Raw genomic sequence first — 18,838 nt, 5'->3', positions numbered from 1 at the left:
TTTTTTTACTAGACCAGCATTCAAAGGGTTACACACAGAGCTTGAAAGTTCAGTGCAGAGAAATGTGGATGCATCCAAAGTGTAGATTATGTTATCTTGTGTTTACTTAATTGTATCAAGTGAGGAATGTGACACATTCTCTGACTGTGGAGAAGCTCCTGGGCACAGACAGAGACTCAAAGCATTTCTGAATTCAATACATAATGAATAAAACCATTTATTAATAAAATGCAAAGTCAGCTCACAAAGCAAAAAACTGCACTTTTGGGAAAGTATAATTTCTAAATGAATAATAATACTTATGTACAAATGCAAATATGATAACCGTATGGCATATGAAAAGTAGGAAAACATGTGTTTATTGAATATTATGTCAGGGTTTTATACCGCTTTAAGAACACCCATGGAGCCCCATCTCCATGGTCAAAAGGGCAAGCAAGGGATTTTAAAAAAATGCAGCTCAGTTGTCTACATCATTTATGTTGATCAATGTTCTCTACTGACCTCCATTCTCAATAAATTCACCCCTTGATGTTAAGTTTGATGAGTTTACTTCGATATCTGTGCAGGTATTGCTATTCTGCAGGGGAAGTAAACAGCGGAAATCAAATAATGTGGGAAAGTGCTAAAAACAGATGTACTAGGGTGATAAACAAAATCCCAGTAAACAGTCTCCAGAGTGTATGTATATATATATATATATATATATATATATATATATACTAGCCGACCCGCGGCGTAGCATACGCCGCATAAGAGGGTAGAGGGCAGGACGGGGGTATTGGGCACAGAGGGGCAGAGGGGGGCTGCCCCCTCCCCCCTCAACTGGGTCCCCCATGTGTGCTCTACCTCCAGCTTAAAGAGACTCTGTAACATGAAAAAGATCCCCTGGGGGGTACTCACCTCGGGTGGGGGAAGCCTCCGGATCCTAATGAGGCTTCCCACGCCATCCTCTGTCCCACGGGGGTCTCGCTGCAGGCCTCGGAACAGCCGGCGACAGGCCCGACTGTAATTTCAATATTTACCTTTGCTGGCTCCAGCGGGGGCACTGTGGCTGCTTTCCTCTCCGAACTACACGGAAATACCCGATCTCAGTCGGGTCCGCTCTACTGCGCAGGTGCCGGAAACTTGCGCCTGCGCAGTAGAGCAGACCCGACGGCGATCGGGTATTTCCGTGTAGTTCCGAGCCGACAGCCATCAGAGCGCCTGCGCAGGATCCAGGAAGGTAAATATTATGTCACGGCTGCACAGAGGGCTGCAGCGAGACCCCCGTGGGACAGAGGACGGCGTGGGAAGCCTCATTAGGATCCGGAGGCTTCCCCCACCCGAGGTGAGTACCCCCCAGGGGATTTTTTGAGGTTACAGATCCTCTTTAAGCTCAGCAAGAACACCCCTCACCTGGGTCCCCCATGTGCGCTTTCCCTCCTGCTTAAGCACAGTAGCAGCCGCCACTATTAGTAAGAGACAGCAGGCAGGTATGACTCACCTCTTCCATGTTCCATCGTGCGTTCCACTGTCATCACTTCCTGCAATGCCGCACACTGTATTGGTGTAATTTGCCTCTTTAAAACAGAAGGAAATCTGCAATAATTCAGCTATAAGTGAACATTTGTGGTTACCCACAATGCACTGCTACTAAATATGCAAATTACCCCTTTTCTCCCTTGGTAAGCCAAGCAAGCATCCAGAGCCACTGGTCTAAAGCAAGCATATAGCTTTAAATTTTACCGTCATATCAAACCCACATGTAGACAGCCTGTTTCAGACTTTTGCTCGTCATCAGTACATGGCAGGGTTTGATACGGCTGTATGAGATAGGGCTTGGACCAGTACAACAGAGTAACCAAGCAGCTCAGGGTGACCCAAACCACTCAGAATGTATAGGGGGATAACAGGGACCAGAAAGACATCCCACTAAAAAAAGCAAAGCTTGGTGTAATTTGCCTTCCTAAAACAGAAGGAAATATGCAATAATGCAGCTATCAGTGAACATTTGTGGTTACCCACAATGCACTGCTACTAAATATGCAAATAATTCCTTTTCACCCTTAGTAAGCCAAGCAAGCATCCAGAACCACTGGTGTATAGCAAGCCTATAGCTTTAAATTATACACAGCCATATCAAACCCACATGTGACAGCCTGTTTCAGACTTTTGGGCCTCATCTGTACATGGCAAGGATTGATATGGCTGTATGAGATAGGGCTTGGACCAGTACAAAAGAGTAACCAAGCAGCTCAGGGTGACCCAAACCACTCGGAATGTATAGGTGGATAAAAGGGACCAAAAAGACCTTCTACTAAAAAAATCAAAGCTTGGTGTAGTTTGCCTTCTTAAAACAGAAGAAAATCTGCAATAATTCAGCTATAAGGCCTGGTGCACACCAAAAACCGCTAGCAGATCCGCAAAATCCTAGCAGATTTTGAAACGCTTTTTCTTCTTTTTCTGTAGTGTTTCAGCTAGCGTTTTGTGGTTTTGTGTAGCGGTTTTGGTGTAGTAGATTTCATATATTGTTACAGTAAAGCTGTTACTGAACAGCTTCTGTAACAAAAACGCCGGCAAAACCGCTCTGAACAGGAGTTTTTTAGAGCGGTTTGCGTTTTTTCCTATACTTAACATTGAGGCAGAAACGCATCCACAATCCAAAAAATGCCTCACTCCGGGAGTATGCGTTTCTGCAAAATGCCTCCCGCTCTGGTGTGCACCAGCCCATTGAGAAACATTACCTAAGCATATCCACAGCCGCAAGCGGATCGCAAAATGCAGCCGAACTGTTCTGGTGTGCACTAGGCCTAAGTGAACATTTGTGATTACCCACAACACACTGCTACTAAATATGCAAATTATTCTTTTTCACCCTTGTTAAGTCAAGCAAGCCTATAGCTTTAAGTTTTACACAGTCACATCAAACCCACATGTGACAGCCTATTTCAGACATTTGGTCCTCATCAGTACCTAGCAGGATTTGATAAGGCTGTATGAGATAGGGCTTGGACCAGTACAACAGAGTAACCAAGCAGCTCAGGGTGACTCAAACTACTAAGAAAGCATAGGAGGATAAATTAGACCAAAAAGCCCTCCTACTAAAAAAAAGCAAAGCTTGGTGTAATTTTCCTTCTTAAAACAGAAGTAAATCTGCAATAACTCAGCTATAAGTGAACATTTGTGGTTACCCACAATGCACTACTACTGAATATGCAAATTATCCCTCTTTGCCCTTGGTTTGATATGACACTACTTCTTCTTCTTGCTTGGGCCAGCCCCTTCTTCTTGCTTAGACCAGCCCTGGGGGCAGGGCGCTACTTCTTCTTCTTGCTTGAAGGTTGAGGCACTTACTCTATTATATATATAGATCCTATACTTTATTCCAGGTAATGTACTATGTGTGTGCCAAATTTCAGTTTACAATCTAGCAGTGAAATTTGTATTTTTCTCCACCCACTGATGTCCTAATGTTTCCCAGGTATGTATTTGGCTGCTGTTGGCTGTGGCCAGTCCACTTTTTCTAACTCTAACACACAATTGTCAATAGTCAATGACCACGTTTGTGAGATTTGTGGTCTTTGGCATGAATAATTTTCATTGAAATGAAACACATCTAATTTGCTGTTTGTGGCCCCACCCTTTTTCTAAATATTTAACCCCAGTCACCCAATGATCAACTGTACCAGGTTTGAGGCTTGTGCCATTAACAGTGCAAAAATGGCAGCAATTAAATATTTGCCTTGAAAATCAATAGGTGAATTGTGATTGTTTTTTGTAGGCTCCACCCACTTTTCTGAATATTAATCCCAGTCACCCAGTGACCAACTGTGCAAAGTTTTAGAACCCTACAATTAATAGTGTAAGAATGGCTGCAGTTTACATTTTCCCAGTGACATTTGTGTTTTTCTTCGCCCACTGATGACTTGGCACTGCCCAGGTATGCATTTGGCTGGTGTTGGCTCCGCCCACTTTTTCTAACCCTAACACAAAATTACTTAATGACCAAGTTTGTGAGCTTTGCGGTCGTTGGCATCAATAATTTGCATTAAAATAAAATAAATCTGATTGGCTGTGGCTCCACCCCTTTTCTGAATTTGAACCAGAATCACCCAATGGCCAACTGTACCAGGTACAGGTGATTAACAGTGCAAGAATGGCATCAATTAAATATTCCCCTTAAAGATTAATAGGTGGATTTTGATTGGCTTTTGTAGGCTCCACCCACTTTTATGAATATTAATCTCAGTCACCCAGTGACCAACTGTGCAAAGTTTGAGAACCCTACCATTAATAGTGTAAGAATTGCTGAAGTTTACATTTTCTCAGTAAAATTTGTATTTGTCTCCGCCTACTGATGTCCCGGCTTTGCCTGATATGTATTTGGCTGGTTTTGGCTGTGCCCACTTTTCCTAACCCTAACACACAATTACTCAATGACCAAGTTTGTGAGCTTTACGGTCTTTGGCATCAATAACCTGCATTAAAATGAAACAAATCAGATTGGTTGTTTGGGGCTCCACCCCCTTATATAAATTTAAACCCCAGTCACGCAATGATCAACTGTACCAGGTTTGAGGCTTGTGCCATTAACAGTGCAAGAATGGCAGCAATGAAATATTCCCCTGAAAAATCAATAGGTAATTTTTGTAGGATCCACCCACTTTTCTGAATATTAATCCCAGTCACCCAGTAACCAACTGTGCAAAGTTTGAGAACCCTACCGTTACCAGTGTAAGAATGGCTGCTGTTTACATTTTCCCAGTAAAATTTGTATTTGTCTCCACCCACTTATGACCCTGCGTTGCCCGCTTATGTATTTGGCTGGTGTTGGCTGTGCCCACTTTCCTAACCCTAACACACAATTAATCAATTACTCAATTACCAAGTTTGTGAGCTTTGCAGTGTTTGGCAACAATAATTTACATTGGAATGAAACAAATCTGATTGGCTATCTGTGGCTCCACCCCCTTTCTGAAATTGAACCTCAGTCACCCAATGATCAACTATACCAGGTTTGAGGCTTGTGCCATTAACATTGCAAGAATGGCAGGTTTGAGGCTTGTGCCATTAACAGTGCAAGAATGGCAGAAATATCCCCCTTGAAAATCGACCAACTGTGCAAAGTTTTGAGAACCCTGCCATTAAGGGCCCTTTTCCACTTGCAATCGCTAGCGTTCACGCTGAACGCTAGCGATTGCTGAATCGCAATTACCGGCGATTCCCCGACGTTCGCCGCCGCGATTTTGCTATGCTATGCACTGCATAGCAAAATCGCGGCAATTATCGCTCCGCCGCGCGTTCAGGTTCCCGACAAAAGCGAATCGCGGTAGTGGAAGTGACCTACCGCGATTCCTATGTTAAAAAGCAAACCGTAGCGATTGTAAAATCGCTAGCGGTTTGCGGTTTTGCGATTAAGCCAGTGCAAACGCGCTGGTGGAAAAGGGCCCTTACAGTGTAAGAAAAACAAAAGTTTGCTTTCTTAAAACAGAAAGAATTTGCAATAATTCAAGTTGGAGTGAGCTTAAAATGTCTCCCAGTGAATCACTGTTGAATATATGCAAATTAATCATTGTTACTCTTAAAAGCTAAACACACCTCCAGAACTGCTGGAATGCAATGATATGTCAGCTTGTTAATTTGTGCAGAGCCATAATAATCCAACATGCATACAGACTGTTTTGGATGGTTTTATCCTCATTAGTGCAAGGCATGGATTAATTTGGCTCTATGCAGTAGGGCTTGTAACACCGAGAGGTACAGACTAACCAGCAAGCTCATGGTGACCCAGAACTCATTGGAGTGTGTAAGGGACTACAATGGTCATAAAAGCCCCCTTACTAAGATGTTAAGAAAAACAAAAGTTTGCTTTCTTAAAACAGAAAGAATTTGCGATAATTCAGGTTGGAGTGAGCTTGAGATGTCTCCCAGTACATCACTGCTGAATATATGCAAATTAACCATTCTACCCTTAGATGCTAAACACACCTCCAGTGTAACAGTGTAAGAATGGCTGCAGTTTACATGTTCCAGTGCAATTTGTATTTGTCTCTTTTTGGTTATGAGAATAAAAAGTATCCTATACTTTATTCCAGGTAATGTACTATGTGTGTGCCAAATTTCATTCAAATCCGTTCAGCCGTTTTTGCGTGATCGAGTAACAAACATCCAAACATCCAAACTTTCCCATTTATTATATTAGTAGGATATATATATATTTATAAAGCAGAGGGACACCAAGAGCCCCAATAGTGTAATTCGTCTTGGGGACAACAAAATAAATGAGAAGTTAAATTATACTCACAAACCAGGGTTACCAATAGGCAACCACTGTATAGGCAGGTGGGGAGAACAATCCTGACCCCACTCAGGAATAAAAAGTCGCTCTCTGTAGACAGGAAAATAGGGTAACAACCCTACACCCAGGGTGGACTCAATGTAGTGTACAAGATACAGAGGCGCCAAAAGAATAAAAGGTAATCAAATGAACTTAAAAAACCAACTGGTTAAACAGAGGAGGCAGCGGTGGTCTTACCCCCTCCAAACAGACACAGGCAAGGACTGCGATTCAGACAGTCAACAATTTATTCGGAACTCCAAAAAACAATGCAACGCGTTTCACGGGCCATACATCCCGCTTCCTCAGGCAAAATACAGTAGGAGTCACAGCATCTGTATTATATCAGCGAACAGAGGCGCCGAGCTCGCTGATATAATACAGATGCTGTGACTCCTACTGTATTTTGCCTGAGGAAGCGGGATGTATGGCCCGTGAAACGCGTTGCATTGTTTTTTGGAGTTCCGAATAAATTGTTGACTGTCTGAATCGCAGTCCTTGCCTGTGTCTGTTTGGAGGGGGTAAGACCACCGCTGCCTCCTCTGTTTAACCAGTTGGTTTTTTAAGTTCATTTGATTACCTTTTATTCTTTTGGCGCCTCTGTATCTTGTACACTATATATATATTTATATATATACTAGCTGGTCGCCCGGCGTTGCCCGGGTATGTAATTGGCTAGTGTTAGCTCTGTTTACTTTTTCTAATCCTAACACACAATTACCTAGTTTGTGAGCTTTGCGGTCTTTGGCATCAATAATTGGCTGTGGCTCCACTACTTTGAAAATCAATAGGTGAATTTTGATTAGCTTTTGTAGGCTCCACCTACTTTTCTGAATATTAATCCCAGTCACCCACTGTGCAAAGTTTAAGAACCCTGCCATTGACAGACAGTGTAAGAATGGATGCAGTTTACATTCTGGCAGTTAAAATTTTATTTTTCTCCACCCACTGATGTCCTGATGTTTCCCGGGTATGTATTTGGCTGCTGTTGGCTGTGGCCACTTTTTCTAACCCTAACACACAATTGTCAATAGTCAATGACCAAGTTTGTGAGATTTGTGGTCTTTGGCATGAATAATTTTCATTGAAATGAAACACATCTGATTCGCTGTTTGTAGCCCCACCCCTTTTCTAAATATTTAACCCCAGTCACCCAATGATCAACTGTACCAGGTTTGAGGCTTGTGCCATTAACAGTGCAAAAATGGCAGCAATTAAATATTTGCCTTGAAAATCAATAGGTGAATTGTGATTGGTTTTTGTAGGCTCCACCCACTTTTCTGAATATTAATCCCAGTCACCCAGTGACCAACTGTGCAAAGTTTTAGAACCCCACAATTAATAGTGTAAGAATGGCTGCAGTTTACATTTTCCCAGTGAAATTTGTGTTTGTCTCCGCCCACTGAAGACTCGGCATTGCCTAGGTATGTATTTGGCTGGTGCTAGCTCCGCCCACTTTTTCTAACCCAAACACAAAATTACTTAATGACCAAGTTTGTGAGCTTTGAGGTCTTTGGCATCAATAATTTGCATTGAAATAAAATAAATCTGATTGGCTGTGGCTCCACCCCTTTTCTGAATTTGAACCCCAATCACCCAATGGCCAACTGTACCAGGTACAGGTGATTAGCAGTGGAAGAGGCTTGTGCCATTAACAGTGCAAGAATGACATCAATTAAATATTCCCCTTAAAGATTAATAGGTGGATTTTGATCGGCTTTTGTAGGCTCCACCCACTTTCTGAATATTAATCTCAGTCACCCAGTGACCAACTGTGCAAAGTTTGAGAACCCTACCATTAATAGTGTTAGAATTGCTGCAGTTTACATTTTCTCAGTGAAATTCGTATTTGTCTCCGCCTACTGATGACCCAGCATTGCCCGATTATGTATTTGGCTGGTGTTGGCTGTGCCCACATTTCCTTACCCTAACACACAATTACTCAATTACTCAATGACCAAGTTTGTGAGCTTTGTGGTCTTTGGCATCAATAACCTGCATTAAAATGAAACAAATCAGATTGGCTGTTTGGGGCTCCACCCCCTTATATAAATTTAAACCCCAGTCACGCAATGATCAACTGTACCAGATTTGAGGCTTGTGCCATTAACAGTGCAAGAATGGCAGCAATGAAATATTCCCCTGAAAAATCAATAGGTAATTTTTGATTGTTTTTTGTAGGCTCCACCCACTTTTCTGAATATTAACCCCAGTCAGCCAGTAACCAACTGTGAAAAGTTTGAGAACCCTACCATTAACAGTGTAAGAATGGCTGCTGTTTACATTTTCCCAGTAAAATTTGTATTTGTCTCCGCCCACTTATGACCCGGCGTTGCCCGCTTATGTATTTGGCTGGTGTTGGCTGTGCCCACTTTCCTAACCCTAACACACAATTAATCAATTACTCAATTACCAAGTTTGTGAGCTTTGCGGTGTTTGGCAACAATAATTTGCATTGGAATGAAAGTAGCAAAAAAGTTTCTGTACCGTGTTAGCCAAACAAATTATATAGGTAGAAAAAAAACAACGTTTTGTAAGAAATAATACCTTTTAATGGCTAACTAATAGAGTTAAATGATGCAAGCTTTCTGGGATCTAGTCCCCTTCTTCAGGCATATTTCCAGATGTAAGCTGAAGTAAAACACTGATGCAGATAAATGGTAAACACAAAGATGACAGTTGTGTTGGTTACTGTTAATCCGTTAGGTGTCAGGTGATCAGCAGGCTGGAGCCAGTGAGTTAGTGCAACCATACATGAAATCCAGCAGGTTTATGAAATCCATTGGAATGAAACAAATCTGATTTCTTTTATTTCAATGCAAATTATTGATGCCAAAGACCTCAAAGCTCACAAACTTGGTCATTAAGTAATTTTGTGTTTGGGTTAGAAAAAGTGGGCGGAGCTAGCACCAGCCAAATACATACCTGGGCAATGCCGAGTCTTCAGTGGGCGGAGACAAACACAAATTTCACTGGGAAAATGTAAACTGCAGCCATTCTTACACTATTAATTGTGGGGTTCTAAAACTTTGCACAGTTGGTCACTGGGTGACTGGGATTAATATTCAGAAAAGTGGGTGGAGCCTAAAAAAAACAATCACAATTCACCTATTGATTTTCAAGGCAAATATTTAATTGCTGCCATTTTTGCACTGTTAATGGCACAAGCCTCAAACCTGGTACAGTTGATCATTGGGTGACTGGGGTTAAATATTTAGAAAAGGGGTGGGGCTACAAACAGCGAATTAGATGTGTTTCATTTCAATGAAAATTATTCATGCCAAAGACCACAAATCTCACAAACTTGGTCATTGACTATTGACAATTGTGTGTTAGGGTTAGAAAAAGTGCCACAGCCAACAGCAGCCAAATACATACCTGGGAAACATCAGGACATCAGTGGGTGGAGAAAAATAAAAATTTAACTGCCAGAATGTAAACTGCATCCATTCTTACACTGTCTGTCAATGGCAGGGTTCTTAAACTTTGCACAGTGGGTGACTGGGATTAATATTCAGAAAAGTAGGTGGAGCCTACAAAAGCTAATCAAAATTCACCTATTGATTTTTAAAGTAGTGGAGCCACAGCCAATTATTGATGCCAAAGACCGCAAAGCTCACAAACTAGGTAAATTGTGTGTTGGGATTAGAAAAAGTGGACAGAGCTAACACTAGCCAATTACATACCCGGGCAACGCCGGGCGACCAGCTAGTATATATAAATATATATATATATATATATATATATATATATATATATATATATATATATATATATACACACTTCAAGAACTCCAAGGGATAGTGCCAATTAATGAGGCATCTATAGCTCAACTCCTGGTTTTGCAGTAAAGTGGGCCTAAGTATAAGTGGAATAGTATTTAATCAATCATCACAAGCGGATCAAAGAACCAGGGTATGTGCTTTCCAGAAGATGGAATAACAAACTTCACTGCTAGTCACAGCTCTCTTACCCTCATGGTGGTAGGCAGGATTGGCTGTTGTGTCAATGTACTGCTAGTCACAACAATTTCCATCTTGGTGGAAGGTGAAGTCAGTGTCATGCTGATAGTGTCCTACCTCACATATGTTTCCACCACACCCAATTATACACCAGTTCCATGTGTATGCATTTCCATGGTATTGACTTTGTTCCTCAGGATGCTGCTTGTTTATTCCATGTGTTCTGAAATTCCACTCAGATGGTTACATCATGGTCAGGTGACAAACAGTTCAGCAATTACTTTCCTATATAAAAAGAGGGAAAGCAAAAAAAAAAAAAATAAAAACTAAAAGTGAAATAGCTCCTAAAACTAGAAATTTTATTAAACTACAGTCACAAGTCCAATTTAAAATTTGGTTGTACAAGACATTATTCACAGGTGGTCTACAGGGAGATTTCCCTTTAAAGTGGGACTCCAGTTTAGCCTGTCTCCTCTATAATTTCCTAATTAATCTTTCAAAATAGCAAAAATGACTAATCTCACATTTAAGATCCCATGGGCTTAAAGAGCCCTTATTATATACCCAAGGATTTGGTAGAAAGATCTGTAAACTGTTTCAACTGCCAACTGAAGGAGAACTCCACAAACACCAACGCAGGTTGTAAAATTCAAAAAGTTTATTAAAAATAAAAAATAAAAATACACTTTCTACTCCATGGAACCAATGAGAATTACAAACAATGAATCTATAATATCACAGTCTTCTGAATATCTTCTGATCTTCTTCCCACAGAACACCTTCGGTAGCTGGGAGGAAAACAACTGGTTCATAAAAGCATATAACCTTCCCACGCAGTAAGTATTTCTGAGCGTACCCACCCACTTTAATGACCATGAACCTTATTTGTTTTTTCCTAAAACCCTGTGTACTAGAATAATTTCAGTTTAATCCTTCTCACTAATGACACGATCATATATCAATTTCACCTATAAATTTGCTGATCAGAAAAATCTTAGTAACCAAATAGTAAATAGAGTACTCCTTCTTTTCGTTTCTGTACCGGTAAATTATTCTGGCTATTATTTATCCAAAATTGCAGCCAGGTACTAAATGAGAATAAATTGGTTGGTTAAGAGGTTAATAAATTGGTTGGTTAATAAAAAAATAATAAAAATAAATAAATAAATGGGTTAGTGAATTACTAGATTTAGTAAATTAATAAGGTTACTTGGATTAGATTAATTTAAAGAAAATATCTCTGTCACCAGTTCTTTTAGGCGAAACTACTCAATATGCTTGCTCCAAAAAAAATGCAGAAAAACAACAAAAAACAATTAAAAATAAACATATTTTCTTTACAGATCCAAAATCTGTCGCTTCTGTATGCAATCACTTCTGTTCTTTTGCAGGACCAGTCTACTGCTAGGAAAAACAGTCTATTAACAGGTACTTATTCCAAATCTTTCACTACTGCTGGTAAATGGACATATTAATCATTTCTTCTTTCTTTAACAGGCTTCCAGTTGGGTGACTCTTCTCAAAGGTAGGTATTTCTCCAATATAACCTTGCACTGTCTTTTGCACCACACACATAAAATAAATAAAACAAAATGGCTTCTTGCATTTTTTTACTTTTGTAAAGTCAATCGTCTATAAAAGGATATGATAAGCCTCTAGCAGACAGAGCAATAGTTTTTTGCATTAATCAGATTCACTTTCTTCTCAATCTCACTATTTCATAGTCTCATGCCTAGTATATGGGTAATATGCAGTTTTTTTCGGACTTTTATAACCTAAACTGTTTCCCTATTTCCGCAACTATCCAGGCAAACTTATAAAAATACAAGTGAGATTATAATCATCACAGTTAGAGATAGTAAATCTTAATTCTCAGTCCCACTAATGCTATGCTTCAGCAATGAGGGACATTAAAAGAGCCAACTTCACTGTAATCAAAATGTTCAAGGGTCTTGCTTGTCACATGTTGATTTATCACAACATTAATCATAGTTCATACGTGCCATCTTGAACGGTCTTTTTTCCAGCACCTCTATATCAAGGATCACTGGCTATACATCTTTCTGGCTCTTTTCCTCTGACTGTAATCTCTCTCCTGGAGTCCCCACTCCTTGTCAGCTTTGACGGACTGATGGCTATAAGTGGAGGATTGAAGAATCATACAAGCGCATTACTTTCTCCCCGACATGTCGTCTGCTGCAGTTTTAGGCCTGCTTCACCTCAGCTGAGCCTTCTGCATCCTTCCTCATCCTCTGTCCGCTTCAAACTGCGCCACACTGTCTCCTCAGAGAGCTGTTACTGTTCCCTAACGGCTCTCTCACGTGCGTCTGGTTGCTTAGCAACCTTCCCTCCTCTCACCCGTAATGAACGCGGCCGGCTCTACTCATGAGAGCCTTATCCGACGCGTCCTGGTTGTCTTGGCAACCGGGAGGAGTGCATGCGTCAATATGTATGCGTGCACTCGCTCCCCTCTCCGCATAGCCATCAGCCCTGCCTACACATGCGGAAGCGGCCATCTTAGGTATGGGCTAAATGCCCTTAATGCAATTAAAACCCTGTGTCAGCAGCACCTCTGCACTTGGGCTGCTGACCAGGTAATATTACTAAATAAAAAACGAAAAAAAAAACGATACCCCCCTTTCTACCTGCTACAGATCCATATTGTAGTAATTCAGTGATACAGTAGGTTTCATTAAATCGGACCAAAACCAAACAATTTTTTAATTCAAAATATTTAGTTGCACCACTTTGACACATACTAAGATAAAAAAAACCTTCTTCAGGCCTATGAGCATTTCAGTGCATGCTTTTCACCCTTCTCTTTCCATAACTAGGGTTATACAGGTGGCAGCCATTAGCAATTCCTCCATTGCCGGACACCATCTACTCCACCAGTTTGCTGGATTCTGTCCTGGCAATATGAAAGGAAGGGAGGGGTTCCTCCAATAAATGTAAAATATTTTATATTTGTCATCATGCAGCTGAACAAATGCTGCTATTTATTACTATAATTTAGATAATAGATTTTATTTCTGAAATCTTGTATTTTTAATTTGGGTCCACTTTAACTCCACAGGATATTATTTAGTGCTTTCAGAAAAACATTTTTAAACTGAATTCTTAATTGTATTTCCCCCCAGAGGAAAGCATGGGTGATTTGTATGTAATGTGAGGTCAGAGTGATTCTTTTCAGCACCCAGTGTCCTGTCATACCATAGATTCAGTGGATCTAACACATACTGTGGCCCCCAGTTCTGCTGCACCTGTGCCTCTGCGGCATGAATGGGAGGGGGGTCATCTGGTTACCTTTAAAGGGGGATCATCGAGGTACCCATACTGGGGGGTAGTGTTGGGCGAACACCTAGATGTTCGGGTTCGCGAACGTTCGCCGAACATCGCCGCGATGTTCGGCTGTTCGCGCCGAACTCCGAACATAATGGAAGTCAATAGGGACCCGAACTTTCGTGCTTTGTAAAGCTTCCTTACATGCTACATACCCCAAATTTGGAGGGTATGTGCACCATGGGAGTGGGTACAAGAGGAAAAAAAATATTTGAAAAAGAGCTTATAGTTTTTGAGAAAATTGATTGTAAAGTTTCAAAGGAAAAACTGTCTTTTAAATGTGGAAAATGTCATGTTTCTTTGCACAGGTAACATGCTTTTTGTCGCCATGCAGTAATAAATGTAATACAGAGAAGAGGTTCCAGGAAAAGGGACCGGTAACGCTAACCCAGCACCAGCAGCAGCACACGTGATGGAACAGGAGGAGGCGCAGGAGGAGAAGGCCACGCTTTTTGAGACGCAACCCAGGCCTTGCATGAGGACAAATAGCGTGTGGATATAGCAATGCTTTTTGCCGCCATGCAGTCATAAATGTAATAAAGATGAGAGGTTCAATAAACAGGGACCGGCAACGCTAACCCAGCAGCAGCAGCAGCAGCACACGTGATGGAACAGGAGGAGGCGCAGGAGGAGAAGGCCACGCTTTTTGAGACGCAACCCAGGCCTTGCATGAGGACAAAAAGCGTGCGGATATAGCAATGCTTTTTGCCGCCATGCAGTCATAAATGTAATAAAGATGAGAGGTTCAATAAACAGGGACCGGCAACGCTAACCCAGCAGCAGCAGCAGCAGCACACGTGATGGAACAGGAGGAGGCGCAGGAGGAGAAGGCCACGCTTTTTGAGACACAACATCCCAGGCCTTGCATGAGGACAAATAGCGTGCGGATATAGCAATGCTTTTTGCCACCATGCAGTCATAAATGTAATAAAGATGAGAGGTTCAATAAACAGGGAGCGGCGACGCTAACCCAGCAGCAGCAGCAGCAGCAGCACACGTGATGGAACAGGAGGAGGCGCAGGAGGAGAAGGCCACGCTTTTTGAGACACAACATCCCAGGCCTTGCATGAGGACAAATAGCGTGCGGATATAGCAATGCTTTTTGCCGCCATGCAGTCATAAATGTAATAAAGATGAGAGGTTCAATAAACAGGGACCGGCAACGCTAACCCATCACAGATGGTCATTATTCATGTTACTTGGTTGGGGTCCAGGAGTGTTGCATAGTCGTTTCCAATCCAGGATTGATTCATTTTAATTTGAGTCAGACGGTCTGCATTTTCTGTGGAGAGGCGGATACGCCGATCTGTGACGATGCCTCCGGCAGCACTGAAACAGCGTTCCGACATAACGCTGGCTGCCGGGCAAGCCAGCACCTCTATTGCGTACATTGCCAGTTCGTGCCAGGTGTCTAGCTTCGATACCCAATAGTTGAAGGGTGCAGATGGATTGTTCAACACAGCTACGCCATCTGACATGTAGTCCTTGACCATCTTCTCCAGGCGATCGGTGTTGGAGGTGGATCTGCACGCTTGCTGTTCTGTGGGCTGCTGCTGCATGGGTGTCAGAAAATTTTCCCACTCCAAGGACACTGCCGATACCATTCCCTTTTGGGCACTAGCTGCGGCTTGTGTTGTTTGCTGCCCTCCTGGTCGTCCTGGGTTTGCGGAAGTCAGTCTGTCGGCATACAACTGGCTAGAGGAGGGGGAGGATGTCAATCTCCTCTCTAAAGTCTCCACAAGGGCCTGCTGGTATTCTTCCATTTTGACCTGTCTGACTCTTTCTTCAAGCAGTTTTGGAAGATTGTGTTTGTACCGTGGATCCAGAAGGGTATAAACCCAGTAATTGGTGTTGTCCAGAATGCGCACAATGCGTGGGTCGCGTTTAATGCAGTCTAGCATGAATTGAGCCATGTGTGCCAGAGTCCTGCCAGAATCCTCATCATCCTCTTGTGAGCGTTGTGATAGTTGTTGTGATGCATCATAGTCGTCACCTTCTTCCTGGTCTGCTTCTGCTGACCATTCGCGCTGAATTGTGGAAGTCCAACGTGCACCGCTCTGGCCCTCGTCAGTGGTGGCAGGAAATTCCTGCTCCAACTCCAGCTGTTCCTCCTCCTCTTCTTCGTCATAGCTGCTGGGGCCAGCGTTTCCTGAGGCGGATGGCCTGATGTTGGTACCATCAAGCTGATCGTTTTCTCCTTCAGATTCCCCCAGTTGCATCATGACAGCTGTTTCCTTGATTTTCAACATTGACCTCTTCAGTAAACACAGCAGTGGTATGGTAATGCTGACTGAAGAGTTGTCACTGCTCACAAGCAACGTGGATTGCTCAAAATTTTGGAGGACTTGGCAGAGGTCCAACATGTTGGCCCAATCGGATCCACAGAAGCTTGGCAGCTGTCCGGATGCGCCTCGGTACTGCGCCGTCATGTACTGGACCACTGCACTCTTCTGCTCGCAAAAGCGGGCTAGCATGTGCAGCGTAGAATTCCAGCGCGTAGGGACATCACACAGCAAGCGATGGTGGGGGAGATTGAAGCGCTCCTGCATCTTGGCGAGTGCCCCCGAAGCAGTACTGGAATTTCTACAATGTTTGGCCACTCGTCGCACCTTCAACAGAAGATTGGCCATGCCTAGGTATGTCCTCAGGAACCGCTGAACTACTAGGTTCATCACGTGCGCCAGGCAAGGGATGTGTGTCAGCTTAGCCAACCTTAAAGCGCGAATGAGATTACTCCCATTATCACACACAACCATGCCCGGTTTCAGGTCCAGCGGTGCCAGCCACAAATCCGTCTGTTCCTTTATTCCCCTCCAAATTTCCTCCCCTGTGTGCTGCTTATCCCCAAGGCAGATCAGCTTCAGCAATGCTTGCTGACGCATGCCAACAGCTGTGCTGCACTGCTTCCACGATCCTACTGCTGCTGGGTTAGCATTTCCGGATGAGGTACAGCTTTGAGATGCGTTGGAGGAGGAGTCAGAGAGGTAGGTGCTGCTGTTGTTATCCAGTGGGAGGGACGGTGGTGCAGCTGTTTGCGACGTGGGCAACACCCGCGCCGTAGCAGGTGAGGAATCGCTGCCAGGCTCCACAAGGTTCACCCAGTGTGCGGTAAGGGAGATGTATCGACCCTGGCCGAACGCACTCGTCCAGGTGTCAGTGGTGAGGTGAACCTTGCAGGCAACGGCATTCTTCAAGCTTCGGGTTATTTTGCTGACCACGTGCTCATGCAACTCAGGCACTGCAGAGCGCGCAAAGTGGTAGCGGCTGGGAACCACGTAACGTGGGATGGCCACTGACATCATGCCCTTGAAGCTGTTTGTCTCCACCACTCGATATGGCAGCATTTCGCAGGCCAGAAGCTTGGCTATGCTGGCTGTTACTGCCACGGCCCGGGGGTCATTTGCTGGCAATTTCTTCTTGCGCTCAAACATCTCTGAGACAGACAACTGAACCGTAGGGCTGCACACTGAAGGGCTGTTGGTTGTTGTGTTTGATGAACACTGGGAGACCTCAAGAGCACTACTCCGGAAAGTGACAGTGTCAGCGTCGTCTGATGTTTGTGAATGTTGTGAACCACGCAATGGCTGGGCTACTGCTGCTGCTGAGGCATGTCTGGTGGTGAGTCAGGTGACCCCAAGGGAGGCAGTGTTGCTGGTACCCTGTCCTGCCGTGTTTGCCCACAGAGTGGGATGTTTGGATAGCATGTGGCGGCTCATGCTGGTGGTGGAGAGGTTGTTAATACTTTTCCCCCTGCTCAGGCGGGTCTTGCACACCTTGCAAATCGCCATAGTACCATCCTCAGTGCAGTCTTCAAAGAAAGCCCAGACTTTGGAGCACCTGCCTTGCTGGCGATTTCTGTTTGCGCCTCTTTTGCCTCTCACTTGAACTTCCACGCTTGTGGTGCCTGAAATTGCGCGGCGCCTACCTTGTGGCACAAGGCGAACTTGTGCAGCAGTGGGTTCTTCAACAGACTCATCTGTGCTGCTGCTACGACGGCGATGTTCTCGTTCACAAACAAAATCTGGGTCTATGTCCAAATTGTCCATACCCTCCTCTTCCATCTCCTCAAACTCGTCATATGTCATTGTGGGGGGCCGCCGCCGTGGAGTAGAGCTCCCCAGAACAACCTCTGCGCAGCTCACTCCAACGTCGTCTTCCAGATCTTGTTGGCCGACCTCCTGCAATTGCAACCCCTCCTGCCCAACTTGCTCTGGGATTTGGGTTTCAAAGTCCTCGGACTCGCCTTGTATTTCAGTGTGCGGTGCATTTCCCACGGTTAATGGTTGTGAATCCGGGCACAACATTTCTGGCTGTTCCTCCATTGACCTTTCAAAGGTGGAAGTTTGTTGGGCTGGGAATAGCTCCGGCGAATACCCCATTGTGTCCTGAGGTAATTCATCGGACTGGTTATCTGGCAGTTGTGTGCGTGGTGTCGCTGCCGGTTGTGTCAGCTTTGTGCCCACTGACTCCTTGTAACTGGCTGAGGACTCGGACCTCGTGCGTGATGTGCTGGTGCTGCTTAACCCACTGCTGGACGCTTGAGAGGTCATCCAAGTAATTATCTGGTCCTATTCTTTTGGATTTGTGAAGGTTGTTGTCCTGGACAACATGGGCGGTATTGAGTGGGTTTTCTTGGGTGCTCCCCTGTGGCCTGTACGTGAACCGTCAGGGGAAACACCTCTTCCCTTGCCCCTCCCTCTTTCACCGGATTGCTTCCTCATTTCACTTATCCTTAAAGTACACGCTAACTGGCAGCAGTACAGTGGCAGTACAGAAATGCTATACAGTGGTGGGTGAGCGGTGTACCACTATTCCCAGCAGCGACACAGAGCACAATGCTATACAGTGGTGGGTGAGCGGTCTACCACTATTTCCAGCAGCGACACAAAGCACAATGCTATACAGTGGCGGGTGAGCGGTGTACTACTGTTCCCAGCAGACACAGAGTGGCAGTAAACACAATAATGCTATATAGTGCTGGGTGAGCGGTGTACACAGAGTGGCAGTAAACACAATGCTATATAGTGTGGCTGAGCGAGCGGTGTACTACTGTTCCCAGCAGACACAGAGTGGCAGTAAACACAATGCTATATAGTGTGGCTGAGCGAGGTACACAGAGTGGCAGTAAACACAATGCTATATAGTGTGGCTGAGCGAGTAGTGTACTACTGTTCCCAGCAGACACAGAGTGGCAGTAAACACAATAATGCTATAT

Source organism: Hyperolius riggenbachi, chromosome 1 (assembly GCF_040937935.1).
Source record: "Hyperolius riggenbachi isolate aHypRig1 chromosome 1, aHypRig1.pri, whole genome shotgun sequence".
NCBI lineage: Eukaryota > Metazoa > Chordata > Amphibia > Anura > Hyperoliidae > Hyperolius > Hyperolius riggenbachi.
This window is presented reverse-complemented; position numbering follows the sequence as displayed.